Here is an 18,347-nt window from a genome sequence, read left to right as displayed (position 1 = left end):
GAAGCTTCTTCTGTGTTCTACTATGGTGCTTTTAGTGTTTCCGCATACCGCAGCACGTGACATAGCTTTGCAGACGATAAATGTAACCGTTTCAGTGAGAAGAGCGGCCAATGTGACGATCTGGCTTTAAGTCGATTCGATAACGAATGACGAAAACGGACGGATTTCTCAGGTTTTTACTGCATATGAACACTTTTCACATCCCGCGTGCAAAGCGGCTGCTAGTCCTCCTTTCATGCAAAATCTTAAGGTCCTAGGTCATGCCCAAGCCACCAAAGTCGGCTAAAAAGTGAATAATCGACAACTAAAACTTGAATTGTACTACTTCTCACTGGCTATTGCTTCAACGTAGAAGCTTCTTCTGTGTTCTACTATGGTGCTTTTAGTGTCTCCGCATACCGCAGCACGCGACATAGCTTTGCATACGATAAATGTAACCGTCTCAGAGAGAAAAGCGGCCAATGTGACGATCTGACTTTAAGTCGATTCGATAACAAGTGACGAAAGCGGACGGATTTCTCAGGTTTTTACTACATATGAACACTTTTCACATTCTCGCGGGCAACGCGGCTGCTACTCCTCCTTTCATGCAAAATCTTAAGGTCCTAGGTCATGTCCAAGCCACCAAAGACGGCTAAAAAGTGAATAATCGATAACTAAAACTTGAATTGTACTACTTCTTACTGGCTATTACTTGAACTTAGAAGCTTCTTCTGTGCTCTACTATGGTGCTTTTAGTGTCTCCGCATACCGCAGCACGCGACATAGCTTTGCAGACGATAAATGTAACCGTCTCAGAGAGAAAAGCGGCCAATGTGACGATCTGTCTTTAAGGCGATTCGATAACAAATGACGAAAGCGGACGGATTTCTCAGGTTTTTACTACATATGAACACTTTTCACATTCTCGCGGGCAACGCGGCTGCTACTCCTCCTTTCATGCATAATCTTAAGGTCCTAGGTCATGTCCAAGCCATTAAAGCCGGCTAAAAAGTGAATAATCGACAACTAAAACTTGAATTGTACTACTTCTTACTGGCTATTACTTCAAATTAGAAGCTTCTTCTGTGTTCTACTATGGTGCTTTTAGTGTTTCGGTATACTGCAGCACGCGACATAGCTTTGCAGACGATAAATGTAACCGTTTCAGAGAGAAGAACGGCCAATGTGACGATCTGGCTTTAAGTCGATTCGATAACAAATGACGAAAACGGACGGATTTATCAGGTTTTTACTACATATGAACACTTTTCACATTCTCCCGTGCAACGCGGCTGCTAGTCCTCCTTTCATGCAAAATCTTAAGGTCCTAGGTCATGTCCAAGCCACCAAAGCAGGCTAAAAAGTGAATAATCGACAACTAAAACTTCAATTGTACTACTTCTTACTGGCTATTACTTCAACATAGAAGCTTCTTCTGTGTTCCACTATGGTGCTTTTAGTGTTTCCGCATACCGCAGCACGCGACATAGCTTTGCAGACGATAAATGTAACCGTTTCAGAGAGAAGAACGGCCAATGTGACGATCTGGCTTTAAGTCGATTCGATAACAAATGAAGAAAACGGACGGATTTCTCAGGTTTTTACTACATATACTTTTCACATTCTCCCATGCAACGCGGCTGCTAGTCCTCCTTTCATGAACATCTTAAGGTCCTAGGTCATGTCCAAGCCACCAAAGCCGGCTAAAAAGCGAATAATAGAAAACTAAAACTTGAATTGTACTACTTCTTACTGGCTATTACTTCAAATTAGAAGCTTCTTCTGTGTTCTACTATGGTGCTTTTAGTGTTTCGGTATACTGCAGCACGCGACATAGCTTTGCAGACGATAAATGTAACCGTCTCAGAGAGATAAGCGGCCAATGTGACGATCTGACTTTAAGTCGATTCGATAACAAGTGACGAAAGCGGACGGATTTCTCAGGTTTTTACTACATATGAACACTTTTCACATTCTCGCGGGCAACGCGGCTGCTACTCCTCCTTTCATGCAAAACCTTAAGGTCCTAGGTCATGTCCAAGCCACCAAAGCCGGCTAAAAAGTGAATAATCGACAACTAAAACTTGAATTGTACTACTTCTTACTGGCTATTACTTCAAATTAGAAGCTTCTTCTGTGTTCTACTATGGTGCTTTTAGTGTTTCGGTATACTGCAGCACGCGACATAGCTTTGCAGACGATAAATGTAACCGTTTCAGAGAGAACGGCCAATGTGACGATCTGGCTTTAAGTCGATTCGATAACAAATGACGAAAACGGACGGATTTATCAGGTTTTTACTACATATGAACACTTTTCACATTCTCCCGTGCAACGCGGCTGCTAGTCCTCCTTTCATGCAAAATCTTAAGGTCCTAGGTCATGTCCAAGCCACCAAAGCCGGCTAAAAAGCGAATAACCGAAAACTAAAACTTGAATTGTACTACTTCTTACTGGCTATTACTTCAAATTAGAAGCTTCTTCTGTGTTCTACTATGGTGCTTTTAGTGTTTCGGTATACTGCAGCACGCGACATAGCTTTGCAGACGATAAATGTAACCGTCTCAGAGAGATAAGCGGCCAATGTGACGATCTGACTTTAAGTCGATTCGATAACAAGTGACGAAAGCGGACGGATTTCTCAGGTTTTTACTACATATGAACATTTTTCACATTCTCGCGGGCAACGCGGCTGCTACTCCTCCTTTCATGCAAAATCTTAAGGTCCTAGGTCATTTCCAAGCCACCAAAGTCGGCTAAAAAGTTAATAATCGATAACTAAAACTTGAATTGTACTACATCTTACTGGCTATTACTTCAACTTAGAAGCTTCTTCTGTGCTCTACTATGGTGCTTTTAGTGTCTCCGCATACCGCAGCACGCGACATAGCTTTGCAGACGATAAATGTAACCGTCTCAGAGAGAAAAGCGGCCAATGTGACGATCTGGCTTTAAGTCGATTCGATAACAAATGACGAAAACGGACTGATTTCTCAGGTTTTTACTACATATGAACACTTTTCACATTCTCCCATGCAACGCGGCTGCTAGTCCTCCTTTCATGCAACATCTTAAAGACCTAGGTCATGTCCAAGCCACCAAAGCCGGCTAAAAAGTGAATAATCGACAACTAAAACTTGAATTTTACTACTTCTTACTGGCTATTAGTTCAACTTAGAAGCTTCTTCTGTGTTCTACTATGGTGCTTTTTGCGTCTAAGCATACCGCAGCAAGCGACATAGATTTGCAGACGATAAATGTAACCGTCTCAGAGAGATAAGCGGCCAATGTGACGATCTGGCTTTAAGTCGATTCGATAACGAATGACGAAAACGGACGGATTTCTCAGGTTTTTACTGCATATGAACACTTTTCACATCCCGCGTGCAAAGCGGCTGCTAGTCCTCCTTTCATGCAAAATCTTAAGGTCCTAGGTCATGCCCAAGCCACCAAAGTCGGCCAAAAAGTGAATAATCGACAACTAAAACTTGAATTGTACTACTTCTCACTGGCTATTGCTTCAACGTAGAAGCTTCTTCTGTGTTCTACTATGGTGCTTTTAGTGTCTCCGCATACCGCAGCACGCGACATAGCTTTGCATACGATAAATGTAACCGTCTCAGAGAGAAAAGCGGCCAATGTGACGATCTGACTTTAAGTCGATTCGATAACAAGTGACGAATGCGGACGGATTTCTCAGGTTTTTACTACATATGAACACTTTTCACATTCTCGCGGGCAACGCGGCTGCTACTCCTCCTTTCATGCAAAATCTTAAGGTCCTAGGTCATGTCCAAGCCACCAAAGACGGCTAAAAAGTGAATAATCGATAACTAAAACTTGAATTGTACTACTTCTTACTGGCTATTACTTGAACTTAGAAGCTTCTTCTGTGCTCTACTATGGTGCTTTTAGTGTCTCCGCATACCGCAGCACGCGACATAGCTTTGCAGACGATAAATGTAACCGTCTCAGAGAGAAAAGCGGCCAATGTGACGATCTGTCTTTAAGGCGATTCGATAACAAATGACGAAAGCGGACGGATTTCTCAGGTTTTTACTACATATGAACACTTTTCACATTCTCGCGGGCAACGCGGCTGCTACTCCTCCTTTCATGCATAATCTTAAGGTCCTAGGTCATGTCCAAGCCACTAACGCCGGCTAAAAAGTGAATAATCGACAACTAAAACTTGAATTGTACTACTTCTTACTGGCTATTACTTCAAATTAGAAGCTTCTTCTGTGTTCTACTATGGTGCTTTTAGTGTTTCGGTATACTGCAGCACGCGACATAGCTTTGCAGACGATAAATTTAACCGTTTCAGAGAGAAGAACGGCCAATGTGACGATCTGGCTTTAAGTCGATTCGATAACAAATGACGAAAACGGACGGATTTATCAGGTTTTTACTACATATGAACACTTTTCACATTCTCCCGTGCAACGCGGCTGCTAGTCCTCAATTCATGCAAAATCTTAAGGTCCTAGGTCATGTCCAAGCCACCAAAGCAGGCTAAAAAGTGAATAATCGACAACTAAAACTTCAATTGTACTGCTTCTTACTGGCTATTACTTCAACATAGAAGCTTCTTCTGTGTTCCACTATGGTGCTTTTAGTGTTTCCGCATACCGCAGCACGCGACATAGCTTTGCAGACGATAAATGTAACCGTTTCAGGGAGAAGAGCGGCCAATGTGACGAAATGGCTTTAAGTCGATTCGATAACAAATGACGAAAACGGACGGATTTCTCAGGTTTTTACTACATATGAACACTTTTCACATTCTCCCGTGCAACGCGGCTGCTAGTCCTCCTTTCATGCAAAATCTTAAGGTCCTAGGTCATGTCCAAGCCACCAAAGCAGGCTAAAAAGTGAATAATCGACAACTAAAACTTCAATTGTACTACTTCTTACTGGCTATTACTTCAACATAGAAGCTTCTTCTGTGTTCTACTATGGTGCTTTTTGCGTCTAAGCATACCGCAGCAAGCGACATAGATTTGCAGACGATAAATGTAACCGTTTCAGACAGAAAAGCAGCCAATGTGACGATCTGGCTTTAAGTCGATTCGACAACAAGTGACGAAAACGAACGGATTTCTAAGGTTTTTACTACATATGAACACTTTTCACATTCTCCCATGCAACGCGGCTGCTAGTCCTCCTTTCATGCAAAATCTTAAGGTCCTAGGTCATGCCCAAGCCACCAAAGTCGGCTAAAAAGTGAATAATCGACAACTAAAACTTGAATTGTACTACTTCTCACTGGCTATTGCTTCAACGTAGAAGCTTCTTCTGTGTTCTACTATGGTGCTTTTAGTGTCTCCGCATACCGCAGCACGCGACATAGCTTTGCATACGATAAATGTAACCGTCTCAGAGAGAAAAGCGGCCAATGTGACGATCTGACTTTAAGTCGATTCGATAACAAGTGACGAAAGCGGACGGATTTCTCAGGTTTTTACTACATATGAACACTTTTCACATTCTCGCGGGCAACGCGGCTGCTACTCCTCCTTTCATGCAAAATCTTAAGGTCCTAGGTCATGTCCAAGCCACCAAAGACGGCTAAAAAGTGAATAATCGATAACTAAAACTTGAATTGTACTACTTCTTACTGCCTATTACTTGAACTTAGAAGCTTCTTCTGTGCTCTACTATGGTGCTTTTAGTGTCTCCGCATACCGCAGCACGCGACATAGCTTTGCAGACGATAAATGTAACCGTCTCAGAGAGAAAAGCGGCCAATGTGACGATCTGTCTTTAAGGCGATTCGATAACAAATGACGAAAGCGGACGGATTTCTCAGGTTTTTACTACATATGAACACTTTTCACATTCTCGCGGGCAACGCGGCTGCTACTCCTCCTTTCATGCATAATCTTAAGGTCCTAGGTCATGTCCAAGCCACTAAAGCCGGCTAAAAAGTGAATAATCGACAACTAAAACTTGAATTGTACTACTTCTTACTGGCTATTACTTCAAATTAGAAGCTTCTTCTGTGTTCTACTATGGTGCTTTTAGTGTTTCGGTATACTGCAGCACGCGACATAGCTTTGCAGACGATAAATGTAACCGTTTCAGAGAGAAGAACGGCCAATGTGACGATCTGGCTTTAAGTCGATTCGATAACAAATGACGAAAACGGACGGATTTATCAGGTTTTTACTACATATGAACACTTTTCACATTCTCCCGTGCAACGCGGCTGCTAGTCCTCCTTTCATGCAAAATCTTAAGGTCCTAGGTCATGTCCAAGCCACCAAAGCAGGCTAAAAAGTGAATAATCGACAACTAAAACTTCAATTGTACTACTTCTTACTGGCTATTATTTCAACATAGAAGCTTCTTCTGTGTTCCACTATGGTGCTTTTAGTGTTTCCGCATACCGCAGCACGCGACATAGCTTTGCAGACGATAAATGTAACCGTTTCAGAGAGAAGAGCGGCCAATGTGACGAACTGGCTTTAAGTCGATTCGATAACAAATGACGAAAACGGACGGATTTCTCAGGTTTTTACTACATATGAACACTTTTCACATTCTCCCGTGCAACGCGGCTGCTAGTCCTCCTTTCATGCAAAATCTTAAGGTCCTAGGTCATGTCCAAGCCACCAAAGCAGGCTAAAAAGTGAATAATCGACAACTAAAACTTCAATTGTACTACTTCTTACTGGCTATTACTTCAACATAGAAGCTTCTTCTGTGTTCCACTATGGTGCTTTTAGTGTTTCCGCATACCGCAGCACGCGACATAGCTTTGCAGACGATAAATGTAACCGTTTCAGAGAGAAGAACGGCCAATGTGACGATCTGGCTTTAAGTCGATTCGATAACAAATGACGAAAACGGACGGATTTATCAGGTTATTACTACATATGAACACTTTTCACATTCTCCCGTGCAACGCGGCTGCTAGTCCTCCTTTCATGCAAAATCTTAAGGTCCTAGGTCATGTCCAAGCCACCAAAGCAGGCTAAAAAGTGAATAATCGACAACTAAAACTTCAATTGTACTACTTCTTACTGGCTATTACTTCAACATAGAAGCTTCTTCTGTGTTCCACTATGGTGCTTTTAGTGTTTCCGCATACCGCAGCACGCGACATAGCTTTGCAGACGATAAATGTAACCGTTTCAGAGAGAAGAGCGGCCAATGTGACGAACTGGCTTTAAGTCGATTCGATAACAAATGACGAAAACGGACGGATTTCTCAGGTTTTTACTACATATGAACACTTTTCACATTCTCCCGTGCAACGCGGCTGCTAGTCCTCCTTTCATGCAAAATATTAAGGTTCCACCTAATGTCCAAGCCACCAAAGCCGGCTAAAAAGTGAATAATCGACAACTAAAACTTGAATTGTACTACTTCTTACTGGCTATTACTTCAAATTAGAAGCTTCTTCTGTGTTCTACTAAGGTGCTTTTAGTGTTTCGGCATACCGCAGCACGCGACATAGCTTTGCAGACGATAAATGTAACCGTTTCAGAGAGAAGAACGGCCAATGTGACGATCTGGCTTTAAGTCGATTCGATAACAAATGAAGAAAACGGACGGATTTCTCAGGTTTTTACTACATATACTTTTCACATTCTCCCATGCAACGCGGCTGCTAGTCCTCCTTTCATGAACATCTTAAGGTCCTAGGTCATGTCCAAGCCACCAAAGCCGGCTAAAAAGCGAATAATCGAAAACTAAAACTTGAATTGTACTACTTCTTACTGGCTATTACTTCAAATTAGAAGCTTCTTCTGTGTTCTACTATGGTGCTTTTAGTGGTTCGGTATACTGCAGCACGCGACATAGCTTTGCAGACGATAAATGTAACCGTCTCAGAGCGAAAAGCGGCAAATGTGACGATCTGGCTTTAAGTCAATTCGATAATAAATGACGAAAACGTGCGGATTTATCAGGTTTTCTACTACATATGAACACTTTTCACATTCTCCCGTGGAACGCGGCTGCTAGTCGCCGTTTCATGCAAAATCGTAAAGTCCTAGGTCATGTCCAATCCACCAAAGCCGGCTAAAAAGTGAATAATCGACAACTAAAACTTGAATTGTACTACTACTTCAACATAGAAGCTTCTTCTGTGTTCTACTATGGTGCTTTTAGTGTTTCCGCATACCGCAGCACGTGACATAGCTTTGCAGACGATAAATGTAACCGTTTCAAAGAGAAGAGCGGCCAATTTGACGATCTGGCTTTAAGTCGATTCGATAACAAATGACGAAAACGAACCGATTTCTCATGTTTTTAATACATATGAACACTTTTCACATTCTCCCGTGCAACGCAGCTGCAAGTCCTCCTTTCATGGAAAATCTTAAGGTCCTAGGTCATGTCCAAGCCACCAAAGAAGGCTAAAAAGTTAATAATCGACAACTAAAACTTGAATTGTACTACTTCTTACTGGCTATTACTTCAACTTAGAAGCTTCTTCTGTATTCTACTATGTTGCTTTTAGTGTTTCGGCATACCGCAGCACGCGACATAGCTTTGCAGACGATAAATGTAACCGTTTCAGAGAGAAAAGCGTCCAATGTGACGACTGGCTTCAAGTCGATTCGATAACAAATGACGAAAACGGAGGGATTTCTCAGGTTTTTACTACATATGAACACTTTTCACATTCTCCCATGCAACGCGGCTGCTAGTCCTCCTTTCATGCAAAATCTTAAGGTCCGAAGTCATGTCCAAACCACCAAAGACGACTAAAACTTGAATTGTACTACTTCTTAATGGCTATTACTTCAACTGAGAAGCTTCTTCTGTGTTCTACTCTACTATGGTGCTTTTAGTGTCTCCGCATACCGAAGCACGCGACATAGCTTTGCAGACGATAAATGTAACCGTCTCAGAGAGAAAAGCGGCCAATGTGACGATCTGACTTTAAGTCGATTCGATAACAAATGACGAAAACGGACTGATTTCTCAGGTTTTTACTACATATGAACACTTTTCACATTCTCCCATGCAACGCGGCTGCAAGTCCTCCTTTCATGCAAAATCATAAGGTCATAGGTCATGTCCAAGCCACCAAAGCAGGCTAAAAAGTGAATAATCGACACCTAAAACTTGAATTGTACTACTTCTTACTGGATATTACTTCAAATTAGAAGCTTCTTCTGTGTTCTACTATGGTGCTTTTAGTGTTTCCGCATACCGCAGCACGCGACATAGCTTTGCAGACGATAAATGTAACCGTTTCAGACAGAAGAGCGGCCAAAGTGACGATGTGGCTTTAATTCGATTCGACAACAAGTGACGAAAACGAACGGATTTCTAAGGTTTTTACTACATATGAACACTTTTCACATTTTCCCGTGCAACTCGGCTGTTAGTCCTCCTTTCATGCAAAATCTTATGGTCCTAGGTCATGTCATAGCCACCAAAGCCGGCTAAAAAGTGAATAATCGACAACTAAAACTTGAATTGTACTACTTCTTACTGGCTATTACTTCAACTTAGAACCTTCTTCCGTGTTCTACTATGGTGCTTTTAGTGTTTACGCATACTGCAGCACGCGACATAGCTTTGCAGACGATAAATGTAACCGTCTCAGAGAGAAAAGCGGCCAATGCGACGATCTGGCTTTAAGTCGATTCGATAACAAATGACGAAAACGGACGGATTTCTCAGGTTTTTACTACATATGAACACTTTTCACATTCTCCCGTGCAACGCGGCTGCTACTCCTCCTTTCATGCAAAATATTAAGGTTCCACTTAATGTCCAAGCCAGTAAAGCCGGCTAAAAAGTGAATAATCGACAACTAAAACTTGAATTGTACTACTTCTTACTGGCTATTACTTCAAATTAGAAGCTTCTTCTTCGTTCCACTAAGGTGCTTTTAGTGTTTCGGCATACCGCAGCACGCGACATAGCTTTGCAGACGATAAATGTAACCGTTTCAGAGAGAAGAACGGCCAATGTGACGATCTGGCTTTAAGTCGATTCGATAACAAATGACGAAAACGGACGGATTTCTCAGGTTTTTACTACATATGAACACTTTTCACATTCTCTCGTGCAACGCGGCTGCAAGTCCTCCTTTCATGGAAAATCTTAAGGTCCTAGGTCATGTCCAAGCCACCAAAGCCGGCTAAAAAGTGAATAATCGACAACTAAAACTTGAATTGTACTACTTCTTACTGGCTATAACTTCAACTTAGAAGCTTCTTCTGTGTTCTACTATGGTGCTTTAAGTATTTCCGCATACCGCAGCACGCGACATAGCTTTGCAGACGATAAATGTAACCGTCTCAGAGAGAAAAGCGGCCAATGCGACGCTCTGGCTTTAAGTCGATTCGATTACAAATGACGAAAACGTACTGATTTCTCAGGTTTTTACTACAAATGAACACTTTTCACATTCTCCAATGCAACGCGCCTGCTAGTCCGCCTTTCATGCAAAATCTTAAGGTCCTAGGTCATGTCCAAGCCACCAAAGCAGGCTAAAAAGTGAATAATCGACAACTAAAACTTGAATTGTACTACTTCTTACTGGCTATTACTTCAACATTGAAGCCTCTTCTGTGTTCTACTATGGTGCTTTTAGTGTTTCCGCATACCGCAGTACGCGACATAGCTTTGCAGACGATAAATGTAACCGTTTCAGAGAGAAGAGCGGCCAATGTGACGATCTGGCTTTAAGTCGATTCGATAACAAATGACGAAAACGGACGGATTTCTCAGGTTTTTACTACATATGAACACTTTTCACATTCTCCCTTGCAACGCGGGTGCAAGTCCTCCTTTCATGCAAAATCTTAAGGTCCTAAGTGATGTCCAAGCCACCAAAGCCGGCTAAAAAGTGAATAATTGACAACTAAAACTTGAACTGTACTACTTCTTACTGGCCATTGTTTCAACTTAGAAGCTTCTTCTGTGTTCTACTATGGTGCTTTTAGTGTCTCCGCATACCGCAGCACGCGACATAGCTTTGCAGACGATAAATGTAACCGCCTCAGAGAGAAAAGCGGCCAATGTGACGATCTGTCTTAAAGTCGATTCGATAACAAATGACGAAAACGGACGGATTTCTCAGGTATTTACTACATATGAACACTTTTCACATTCTTGCGGGCAACGCGGCTGCTACTCCTCCTTTCATGCAAAATCTTAAGGTCCTAGGTCATGTCCTAGCTTCCAAAGCCGGCTAAAAAGTGAATAATCGACAACTAAAACTTTAATTGTACTACTTCTTACTGGCTATTACTTCAAATTAGAAGCTTCTTCTGTGTTCTACTATTGTGCTTTTAGTGTTTACGCATACCGCAGCACGCGACATAGCTTTGCCGACGATAAATGTAACCGTCTCAGAGAGAAAAGCGGCCAATGTGACGATCTGGCTTTAAGTCGATACTATAACAAATGACGAAAACCCACGGATTTCTCAGGTTTTTACTACATATGAACACTTTTCACATTCTCCCGTGCAACGCGGCTGCAAGTCCTCCTTTCATGGAAAATCTTAAGGTCCCATGTCATGTCCAAGCCACCAAAGAAGGCTAAAAAGTGAATAATCGACAACTAAAACTTGAATTGTACTACTTCTTACTGGCTATTAGTTCAAATTAGAAGCTTCTTCTGTGTTCTCCTATGGTGCTTTTAGAGTTTCGGCATACCGCAGCACGCGACATAGCTTTGCAGACGGTAAATGTAACCGTTTCAAAGAGAAGAGCGGCCAATTTGACGATCTGGCTTTAAGTCGATTCGATAACAAATGACGAAAACGAACCGATTTCTCATGTTTTTAATACATATGAACACTTTTCACATTCTCCCGTGCAACGCAGCTGCAAGTCCTCCTTTCATGGAAAATCTTAAGGTCCTAGGTCATGTCCAAGCCACCAAAGAAGGCTAAAAAGTTAATAATCGACAACTAAAACTAGAATTGTACTACTTCTTACTGGCTATTACTTCAACTTAGAAGCTTCTTCTGTATTCTACTATGTTGCTTTTAGTGTTTTGGCATACCGCAGCACGCGACATAGCTTTGCAGACGATAAATGTAACCGTCTCAGAGAGAAAAGCGGCCAATGCGACGATCTGGCTTTAAGTCGATTCGATAACAAATGACGAAAACGGACGGATTTCTCAGGTTTTTACTATATATGAACACTTTTCACATTCTCCCGTGCAACGCGGCTGCTACTCCTCCTTTCATGCAAAATATTAAGGTTCCACTTAATGTCCAAGCCAGTAAAGCCGGCTAAAAAGTGAATAATCGACAACTAAAACTTGAATTGTACTACTTCTTACTGGCTATTACTTCAAATTAGAAGCTTCTTCTGTGTTCTACTAAGGTGCTTTTAGTGTTTCGGCATACCGCAGCACGCGACATAGCTTTGCAGACGATAAATGTAACCGTTTCAGAGAGAAGAACGGCCAATGTGACGATCTGGCTTTAAGTCGATTCGATAACAAATGACGAAAACGGACGGATTTCTCAGGTTTTTACTACATATGAACACTTTTCACATTCTCCCGTGCAACGCGGCTGCTACTCCTCCTTTCATGCAAAATATTAAGGTTCCACTTAATGTCCAAGCCAGTAAAGCCGGCTAAAAAGTGAATAATCGACAACTAAAACTTGAATTGTACTACTTCTTACTGGCTATAACTTCAACTTAGAAGCTTCTTCTGTGTTCTACTATGGTGCTTTAAGTATTTCCGCATACCGCAGCACGCGACATAGCTTTGCAGACGATAAATGTAACCGTCTCAGAGAGAAAAGCGGCCAATGCGACGATCTGGCTTTAAGTCGATTCGATTACAAATGACGAAAACGGACTGATTTCTCAGGTTTTTACTACAAATGAACACTTTTCACATTCTCCCATGCAACGCGCCTGCTAGTCCTCCTTTCATGCAAAATCTTAAGGTCCTAGGTCATGTCCAAGCCACCAAAGCAGGCTAAAAAGTGAATAATCGACAACTAAAACTTGAATTGTACTACTTCTTACTGGCTATTACTTCAACATAGAAGCTTCTTCTGTTTTCTACTATGGTGCTTTTAGTGTTTCCGCATACCGCAGTACGCGACATAGCTTTGCAGACGATAAATGTAACCGTTTCAGAGAGAAGTGCGGCCAATGTGACGATCTGGCTTTAAGTCGATTCGATAACAAATGACGAAAACGGACGGATTTCTCAGGTTTTTACTACATATGAACACTTTTCACATTCTCCCTTGCAACGCGGGTGCAAGTCCTCCTTTCATGCAAAATCTTAAGGTCCTAAGTGATGTCCAAGCCACCAAAGCCGGCTAAAAAGTGAATAATTGACAACTAAAACTTGAATTGTACTACTTCTTACTGGCCATTGTTTCAACTTAGAAGCTTCTTCTGTGTTCTACTATGGTGCTTTTAGTGTCTCCGCATACCGCAGCACGCGACATAGCTTTGCAGACGATAAATGTAACCGTTTCAGAGAGAAGAGCGGCCAATGTGACGATCTGGCTTTAAGTCGATTCGATAACAAATGACGAAAGCGGACGGATTTCTCAGGTTTTTACTACATATGAACACTTTTCACATTCTCGCGTGCAACGCGGCTGCTAGTCCTCCTTTCATGCAAAATCTTAAGGTTCCACCTAATGTCAAAGCCACCAAAGCCGGCTAAATAGTGAATAATCGACAACTAAAACTTGAATTCTACTACTTCTTACTGGCTATTACTTCAAATTAGAAGCTTCTTCTGTGTTCTACTATGGTGCTTTTAGTGTTTCGTCATACCGCAGCACGCGACATAGCTTTGCAGACGATAAATGTAACCGTCTCAGAGAGAAAAGCGGCCAATGTGACGATCTGGCTTTAATTCGATACTATAACAAATGACGAAAACCCACGGATTTCTCAGGTTTTTACTACATATGAACACTTTTCACATTCTCTCGTGCAACACGGCTGCAAGTCCTCCTTTCATGGAAAATCTTAAGGTCCTAGGTCATGTCCAAGCCACCAAAGCCAGCTAAAAAGTGAATAATCGACAACTAAAACTTGAATTTTACTACTTCTTACTGGCTATAACTTCAACTTAGAAGCTTCTTCTGTGTTCTACTATGGTGCTTTAAGTATTTCCGCATACCGCAGCACGCGACATAGCTTTGCAGACGATAAATGTAACCGTCTCAGAGAGAAAAGCGGCCAATGCGACGATCTGGCTTTAAGTCGATTCGATTACAAATGACGAAAACGGACTGATTTCTCAGGTTTTTACTACAAATGAACACTTTTCACATTCTCCAATGCAACGCGCCTGCTAGTCCTCCTTTCATGCAAAATCTTAAGGTCCTAGGTCATGTCCAAGCCACCAAAGCAGGCTAAAAAGTGAATAATCGACAACTAAAACTTGAATTGTACTACTTCTTACTGGCTATTACTTCAACATAGAAGCTTCTTCTGTGTTCTACTATGGTGCTTTTAGTGTTTCCGCATACCGCAGTACGCGACGTAGCTTTGCAGACGATAAATGTAACCGTTTCAGAGAGAAGAGCGGCCAATGTGACGATCTGGTTTTAAGTCGATTCGATAACAAATGACGAAAACGGACGGATTTCTCAGGTTTTTACTACATATGAACACTTTTCACATTCTCCCTTGCAACGCGGGTGCAAGTCCTCCTTTCATGCAAAATCTTAAGGACCTAAGTGATGTCCAAGCCACCAAAGCCTGCTAAAAAGTGAATAATTGACAACTAAAACTTGAATTGTACTACTTCTTAATGGCCATTGTTTCAACTTAGAAGCTTCTTCTGTGTTCTACTATGGTGCTTTTAGTGTCTCCGCATACCGCAGCACGCAACATAGCTTTGCAGACGATAAATGTAACCGCCTCAGAGAGAAAAGCGGTTAATGTGACGATCTGTCTTAAAGTCGATTCGATAACAAATGACGAAAACGGACGGATTTCTCAGGTATTTACTACATATGAACACTTTTCACATTCTTGCGGGCAACGCGGCTGCTACTCCTCCTTTCATGCAGAATCTTAAGGTCCTAGGTCATGTCCAAGCTTCCAAAGCCGGCTAAAAAGTGAATAATCGACAACTAAAACTTTAATTGTTATACTTCTTACTGGCTATTACTTCAAATTAGAAGCTTCTTCTGTGTTCTACTATGGTGCTTTTAGTGTCTCCGCATACCGCAGCACGCGACATAGCTTTGCAGACGATAAATGTAACCGTATCAGGGAGAAAAGCGCCCAATGTGACGATCTGGCTTTAAGTCGATTCGATAACAAATGAGGAAAACGGACGGATTTCTCAGGTTTTTACTACATATGAACACTTTTCACATTCTCGCGTGCAACGCGGCTGCTAGTCCTCCTTTCATGCAAAATCTTAAGGTTCCACCTAATGTCAAAGCCACCAAAGCCGGCTAAATAGTGAATAATCGACAACTAAAACTTGAATTCTACTACTTCTTACTGGCTATTACTTCAAATTAGAAGCTTCTTCTGTGTTCTACTATGGTGCTTTTAGTGTTTCGTCATACCGCAGCACGCGACATAGCTTTGCAGACGATAAATGTAACCGTCTCAGAGAGAAAAGCGGCCAATGTGACGATCTGGCTTTAAGTCGATACTATAACAAATGACGAAAACCCACGGATATCTCAGGTTTTTACTACATATGAACACTTTTCACATTCTCCCGTGCAACGCGGCTGCAAGTCCTCCTTTCATGGAAAATCTTAAGGTCCCATGTCATGTCCAAGCCACCAAAGAAGGCTAAAAAGTGAATAATCGACAACTAAAACTTGAATTGTACTACTTCTTACTGGCTATTAGTTCAAATTAGAAGCTTCTTCTGTGTTCTCCTATGGTGCTTTTAGTGTTTCGGCATACCGCAGCACGCGACATAGCTTTGCAGACGATAAATGTAACTGTTTCAGAGAGAAGAACGGCTAATGTGACGATCTGGCTTTAAGTCGATTCGATAACAAATGACGAAAACGGACGGATTTCTCAGGTTTTTACTACATATGAACACTTTTCACATTCTCCCATGCAACGCTGCTGCTAGTCCTCCTTTTATGCAAGATCTTAAGGTCCTAGGTCATGTCCAAGCCACCAAAGACGGCTAAAAAGTGAATAATCGATAACTAAAACTTGAATTGTACTACTTCTTACTGGTTATTATTACAACTTAGAAGCTTCTTCTGTGTTTTACTATGGTGCTTTTAGTGTGTCCGCATACCGCAGCACGCGACATAGCTTTGCAGACGGTAAATGTAACCGTTTCAAAGAGAAGAGCGGCCAATTTGACGATCTGGCTTTAAGTCGATTCGATAACAAATGACGAAAACGAACCGATTTCTCATGTTTTTAATACATATGAACACTTTTCACATTCTCCCGTGCAACGCAGCTGCAAGTCCTCCTTTCATGGAAAATCTTAAGGTCCTAGGTCATGTCCAAGCCACCAAAGAAGGGTAAAAAGTTAATAATCGACAACTAAAACTTGAATTGTACTACTTCTTACTGGCTATTACTTCAACTTAGAAGCTTCTTCTGTATTCTACTATGTTGCTTTTAGTGTTTTGGCATACCGCAGCACGCGACATAGCTTTGCAGACGATAAATGTAACCGTTTCAGAGAGAAGATCGGCCAATGTGACGATCTGGCTTTAAGTCGATTCGATAACAAATGACGAAAACGGACGGATTTCTCAGGTTTTTACTACATATGGGCACTTTTCACATTCTCCCGTGCAACGCGGCTGCAAGTCCTCCTTTCATGGAAAATCTTAAGGTCCTAGGTCATGTCCAAGCCACCAAAGCCGGCTAAAAAGTGAATAACCGACAACTATTACTTGAATTGTACTACTTCTTACTGGCTATTACTTTAACTTACAAGCTTCTTCTGTGTTCTACTATGGTGCTTTAAGTGTTTCCGCATACCGCAGCACGCGACATAGCTTTGCAGACGATAAATGTAACCGTCTCAGAGAGAAAAGCGCCCAATGTGACGATCTGGCTTCAAGTCGATTCGATAGCAAATGACGAAAACGGACGGATTTCTCAGGTTTTTACTACATATGAACACTTTTCACCTTCTCCCATGCAACGCGGCTGCAAGTCCTCCTTTCATGCAAAATCTTAAGGTCATAGGTCATGTCCAAGCCACCAAAGCAGGCTAAAAAGTGAATAATCGACAACTAAAACTTGAATTGTACTACTTCTTACTGGATATTACTTAAACATAGAAGCTTCTTCTGTGTTCTACTATGGTGCTTTTAGTGTTTCCGCATACCGCAGCACGCGACATAGCTTTGCAGACGATAAATGTAACCGTTTCAGACAGAAGAGCGGCCAAAGTGACGATGTGGCTTTAAGTCGATTCGACAACAAGTGACGAAAACGAACGGATTTCTAAGGTTTTTACTACATATGAACACTTTTCACATTTTCCAGTGCAACTCGGCTGCTAGTCCTCCTTTCATGCAAAATCTTATGGTCCTAGGTCATGTCATAGCCACCAAAGCCGGCTAAAAAGTGAATAATCGACAACTAAAACTTGAATTGTACTACTTCTTACTGGCTATTACTTCAACTTAGAACCTTCTTCTGTGTTCTACTATGGTGCTTTTAGTGTTTACGCATACTGCAGCACGCGACATAGCTTTGCAGACGATAAATGTAACCGTCTCAGAGAGAAAAGCGGCCAATGCGACGATCTGGCTTTAAGTCAATTCGATAACAAATGACGAAAACGGACGGATTTCTCAGGATTTTACTACATATGAACACTTTTCACATTCTCCCGTGCAACGCGGCTGCTACTCCTCCTTTCATGCAAAATATTAAGGTTCCACTTAATGTCCAAGCCAGTAAAGCCGGCTAAAAAGTGAATAATCGACAACTAAAACTTGAATTGTACTACTTCTTACTGGCTTTTACTTCAAATTAGAGGCTTCTTCTGCGTTCTACTAAGGTGCTTTTAGTGTTTCGGCATACCGCAGCACGCGACATAGCTTTGCAGACGATAAATGTAACCGTTTCAGAGAGAAGAACGGCCAATGTGACGATCTGGCTTTAAGTCGATTCGATAACAAATGACGAAAACGGACGGATTTCTCAGGTTTTTACTACATATGAACACTTTTCACATTCTCCCGTGCAACGCGGCTGCTACTCCTCCTTTCATGCAAAATATTAAGGTTCCACTTAATGTCCAAGCCAGTAAAGCCGGCTAAAAAGTGAATAATCGACAACTAAAACTTGAATTGTACTACTTCTTATTGGCTATTACTTCAAATTAGAAGCTTCTTCTGTGTTCTACTAAGGTGCTTTTAGTGTTTCGGCATACCGCAGCACGCGACATAGCTTTGCAGACGATAAATGTAACCG

The sequence above is a fragment of the Schistocerca gregaria genome, unplaced genomic scaffold (assembly GCF_023897955.1).
Source record: "Schistocerca gregaria isolate iqSchGreg1 unplaced genomic scaffold, iqSchGreg1.2 ptg000214l, whole genome shotgun sequence".
Taxonomy (NCBI): Eukaryota; Metazoa; Arthropoda; class Insecta; order Orthoptera; family Acrididae; genus Schistocerca; species Schistocerca gregaria.
This window is presented reverse-complemented; position numbering follows the sequence as displayed.